We start from the raw sequence: 6,000 nt of genomic DNA on the forward strand, positions 1-6,000 counted from the left end.
GCTCAATTCTGCTTTCGTCCAGAGTCTGCCAAATGGTCACAATTACCAATGGTAAGTTATAGGTCTTTGTGATTCATTCTTGGCCCTTTCTTGTTTACGTAAATTTGCGGCGCACCTCCTCCCCTATATATATAGCATCCCCCGAGATTCAACTTGCCCAAAATAATCAACAACAACCCAACAACAACATCAACAACTTCAACAATCACAATAACACAACACACAACTAGTCTTTTTAACATAATGCAATCGCTTTCATTCCGACTTCAAATTTCAAACCATCACCATCGTACTCACATTCACTACTAATCAAAATCATTACAATACCATACGGAAGCGTTTCATAATATTTCTACAATATATATACAAAGTATACAAAATATACAACTTTCCAACATAAGGCCATAATTCCTCCAACACTTCCAAATCAATACAAACTTACATCATTTTTCCTCCGTTTAGATTATAAGAATCATAACAATACATCCAACATATCAAACAAAACAATTCATCACTATCCCCAATTCTTCCATAGCCACGGCCAACATCCATATTTTCCAATTCAACACAATTCATTCAACTTTCATTTCCGATATAAATTTCACAACATCCATAACTAGAATACAACATAAAATTAACTCAACCTTGCCTACACCACAACACACACATACACGGCCATGCACACACTACACACCCACGGCCAAACTTCTACTTCCATATTCATCATAATTTTCATGATTTCCATTCAACTTCATTAACTCTAACATCCATAAATCATCTATAACATAAAAGAAACAAGAAATTCTTACCTTCTCCAATGAATTCTCCTTGCCACCAAGATCACTTCCTTGCCAAAATAATTAAACCACTTTGTAGAGAATCTTGAACTTAGTAGGAATACAAGAGAATTATAATTCTTGAATCAAAGTTGGAGGCTTGGAAATTTTTTTCTTCTTTCCCTTTCTCTCTTTCTCTCTTGGAGCCGAATGGCTTCTTCTTTTTTTTCTCTTGGTTTTTCTTTTGATTTCATGAAACTTCTAAGGATAATAATCCTTATATTATCTAGCACATGGAAAAATTTAATCAACTTGGTGGGTTTGGGCCATGGGTTGGCCGGCCACCCTTCCAATTTTTGGGCCTCAATTTTTCATTTTTTTTTTGAGCCCAACTCCTTATAATTCTTATTTTGAACTTCCCGAAACAAATTTCCAAAATTTCAAATTCCAGTTCTTTAGGCCTTCTCCATTGTTCCCGCATTCAAGTTTCCATAACCGGCATACATATATTAAGAAAAACAATTCCAAACATAACCTTATTCCTACAAATCACAATTATATCCAAATTTTCCGAACGTGCAAAAACACGGGATGTAACAGATTTGAACTCTCATCATCACTGCTATTTGGTTCTTTTGGAAGGAGTAAAGACCAAGCTGAGTTTCTACTACTCGACATTGAATACGTTGTAGTCTAATAACAAAAGAAAGGGCTATTTAATAGTCGCAAAACCCCCAAGTACCCCCGTGGGAGAGGGGGGATCTTTATGACCCTACCTACTTATCTTATTATAAGAAAGATATTAATCTTCTTACCTGACATTTCACAATCGAATTTCACTGATCTAAATCTTGTGCTACCATGTATACCATATTCTATCCTATGGTAACGTATTTGCATCCGATTGTTCTCTTCGCGAAAACGATTAAGAACAAAAATTAAACTCTTGTGGAGTTCCGCGAGGTATCGACATAGCACGTTTTTTGGGCGTTTAAGCCCTATTGAAGCTAACTTTTGCTCCAAGAAGCTTCAAATTTCTCCTAATACGCCAATTCCACTCTCTCTCTCATTGTTTTATTGTATTCTTGATTGAATCTTTTGTTAGGGTTATTGGAGTAATAAAAATCATCATCATCTAGTTCCCATGTCCTACCCATTGCTTCAAATATGTTTGTTGGGGTAAAACATGTAATAGAATCAAGATTACCAAATTGGGTGTAGAATGTCATGATAACTCGTTTTAAAGTGAATACTAGTTGTTCGTCAATCATGTTATATATAATACTATATTTTTTGACAGTTTATTTGAATTTAATTCATATTACGCAATGTTTCAATGCACAATAGAACATGATTTGACAACACATCATGCATGCCAATTTTAGCTTTTTTATGACACGTAAAGGACCGATTTAACAATATAATGCTTTCCAGCTTTTTACCGTTTGAATTTAATTCATATTACGCAATGTTTCAATGCGCAATAGAACATGATTTGACAACACTTCATGCATGCCAATTTCAGCTTTTTTATGACACGTAAAGGACCGATTTGACAATATAATGTTACATTTTTTGACCGTTTATTTGAATTTAATTCATATTACGCAATGTTTAACGTGTAATAGAACATGATTTGACAACACATCACGGCCGCCAATTTCAGCTTTTTTATGACATATAAAGGACCGATTTAATAATACAATGCTGCATTTTTTGACCGTTTATTTGAATTTAATTATATTACGCAATGTTTCAATGCGCATTGTGGTCAATATGAATCTATTTAAGAATAATGTCGACGAGGTAAAAACTCATCCATTTCATAAGTTTAAGTCTCTTAAGTCATTCAAAAACCTCTCTTAAGTCATTCCAAAAAAAAAAAAAAAAAAATCAAAGTTCCTACAAAAAATGGCTCAAGATATTCCACCGCTAAGGTTTCAATACATTGGGATGGTATTATCCTTGATGACAATAGTACAAGCGTTACAATAAAAGACCAAATGTTCATGTTAAATGTCCACTTGAAATGTCTTATGAAATCACTAGTCACTTACATATATGAAAAAATGAAGGTTAGTACAGATGAGTATGAAATCTCTATAACAAGCAGATATCCACAATCAATTTCCAATAATATAGTGGTTTATGGTAGGCATTATATCAATGATGATGATTCTTTGAGAGATTATTTGAATGCGCGTAAGAATTAAAACATTTAGTCGCCCTTAATGTTTTTAGACGTATACAAAAGATACCCCGAGAGGTCCCGCAAGAATAGCCCAAGCTAACACGTATGGAGATTGTAGTTCTTACGGGGGTATTTTTGAGGGCTGTGTGCACGGGAAAATCTTACCCAACAATTAAATCAAACTTGATAAATATGCATTCTTATATTATTATTTTGTGCAGTAGCTCGTGTTTATTGTATGTATTGGTAAATAACCATTTTTAAATCTTTGTAGGGGTTATAGACCTGATGCGAGTAGTATTGGGCAATCATCTCAATTTAGTGGAGCAACTCATTATTATCAGAACTCTCAGTTCAATGGAGTTGATTATTATAATAATTCTCGGTTCAAATGAGTCGATTATTATACATAATTCTCGGTTCGGTGCTGATTATTATCAAAACTCGCCAATGGTACCAATTGTGGATGAAAGGCAGTCCTCTCAGTTTGGTGGAGTTGATCATTCTCTACACCATGCTCATTCTCAATATGTGTAGGTTCATCACTTTGATGTTAAATAATTTATATATATATATATATATATATATATATATATATATATATATATATATATATATATATATGTTAAACCGTGCTAAGCCGGCCCAAACTCAAGATATGCAGATATTTTAACTAAAGAAATATAATTTGTGTTAGTGAAGTGTACAACAACAACAACAACAACCATATACCCATTGTAGTCCCACAAGTGGGTAGTTATATAAAAAGCAAAATTTTCATTCCACTCCTTTAATATTTTAACTTCCATTTTGATGAAATTATTTAATTCAAATCAAATTTGGAACCGAGAATTTGACATTATAACTTATGTATCCTAATTTTCTGAAGTTATTTAGTTCTAAATAAATAATCTATACATAGTTAATGAACTTTTAAGACAAATACATAATTTAACTTGTGCACGAGTGAGTGCCTCCTCTCTTTAATTAGGGATTAGGGGGTTCGAACATGGATATGGAAAAAAAAATCTTTGGAGGAAGCGCTCCCCCGAATAGGCGCGATGCATGCGAATTATCCGGATTAATCGAGCTCAAATGCTGATATCGAGCACCAATCGTAAAATCAAAGAACGTGAAAATGAGGCAGAGGTTCGATAGCTTTTGAAAAGTAGACTTTAAAACAAAAACAAAAAAAATTGACATAAATAAATAAGATTAGGACCTAAAAGTAATTAATTAAAAAGTTTTAAAAAAATTTGAAAATTATTGTAAGGACTACAAAGTCCCCCGGGCTCGATAGCTTTTGAAAAGTAGACTTTAAAAACAAAAACAAAAAAATTGACATAAATAAATAAGATTAGGACCTAAAAGTAATTAATTAAAAAGTTTTAAAAAATTTGAAAATTATTGTAAGGACTACAAAAGTCCCCGTGCTCGATAGCTTTTGAAAGTAGACTTTAAAAAAAAACAAAAAAATTGACTTAAATAAATAAAAATTAGGACATAAAAGTAATTAATGAAAAAGTTTTTAAAAATTTGGGAAATTAATGTGAGGACTACAAAAGTCCTCACATTCCCTCTTATATATAATAGAAATATATATATATATATATATTTGAATTTAAAATTTAACATATGCTTTTTATCGTGTAGGAGGAGGCCTCTCTTAGAGATGGCGCTCGATTGTCCAAGTTATGTGGATACATGGAGAGTGATGGCGATGAACCGGCCTAATAATGCGAAGGTAACCGATGATGAAGATAGTGAAGGGGATGAAGAAGATACGCATTTTAGTCCCCGAAGAAACCGGGCAACCTCTCACCACCACGTACCACCTCCGATGGCGAAAAACCCAATTCCTGACAGCCCAATGCAGTGGCATCCTAACTATGTTCCATATCTTGAATATATTTCATATCTTGACAGTCTCCAAGGTCGTGAGGATGCATTTGTCTTCACAAGAGATGATGATCAAAGTCGCCGAAAACGTGTAGTGAACCAAAAAATCCCATACCGATGAATGCGTCCTTGCAAAGCGGAATGCGATTCACATAAACAAAGATGTTGCAACGGGGTACATCGGAATGTATTGTATAAAGGATATGAGGGATTTTAAGGTTGATGACTCAAACAAATCGGTATGGAAGGCGATTTGTTGACATACTGAAATTTGTCGGTGGTTGCTTCGAAATTGCTAAGCCCGATGGTCCAGGTGAATCACAAAATTCCACAAAGACAGCTTGTGATATGGGACAAGTCGACAGATCATTTTAGTTTAGATATAAACATGATTGCTCATGTGTTACTTAAACACATTAAGGAAACTCCAAGGTAACTTATCTGACCATTTACATTATATATCTTATAGCAATTAAAATATCATTGCTAAATGTTGTTTGTTTAAACTTATGCAGGATGCCTATCAAAACTTTTATTAGCATGGTCCACTCAAAATATGGTAAAATCATAAGCAAGAGAAAGGGATTTCTCGGGCGTAAACGTGCTTTTGAGATGATCTTTGGAACTTGGGAATCCTCTTTCGGGCGTTGCGGGGTATATGGCGGCTCTAAAACATGCTAATCCGGTAATCGTTGTACGATGGCGGCTTTAGAGGCGTAATTTTCGACTTTGTCTTTTGGGCATTCAAACCAAGTATTGATGGTTTTGCTCGCCGCCGGAATGTGATATCGATAGATGGGACGCACGTATATGGCCGATATGACATTAAGCTCCTAATTGCGTAGAGTACGGATGCCAATGGGTCAATATTCCCTCTTGCTTTCGCAATTGCCGCCAACGAGAGCAACGAGACATGGGGATGTTCTTGACTCATCTACAAACTCATGTTATTAAGGGTCGTCACGGCATATGTGTCCTATCGGATCGTCATAAAGGCATATTGCACAATATGCGTACTCTGGAAGGGTGGCAGCCTCCACATGCTTACCATCGATATTGTTTAAGGCACTTAAAGGCTAATTTGCAAATAAAGTTTGGAAATGGAACTGTAAACAAATTGATGTGGGGGGCTGT

Source organism: Lycium ferocissimum, chromosome 12 (assembly GCF_029784015.1).
Source record: "Lycium ferocissimum isolate CSIRO_LF1 chromosome 12, AGI_CSIRO_Lferr_CH_V1, whole genome shotgun sequence".
NCBI lineage: Eukaryota > Viridiplantae > Streptophyta > Magnoliopsida > Solanales > Solanaceae > Lycium > Lycium ferocissimum.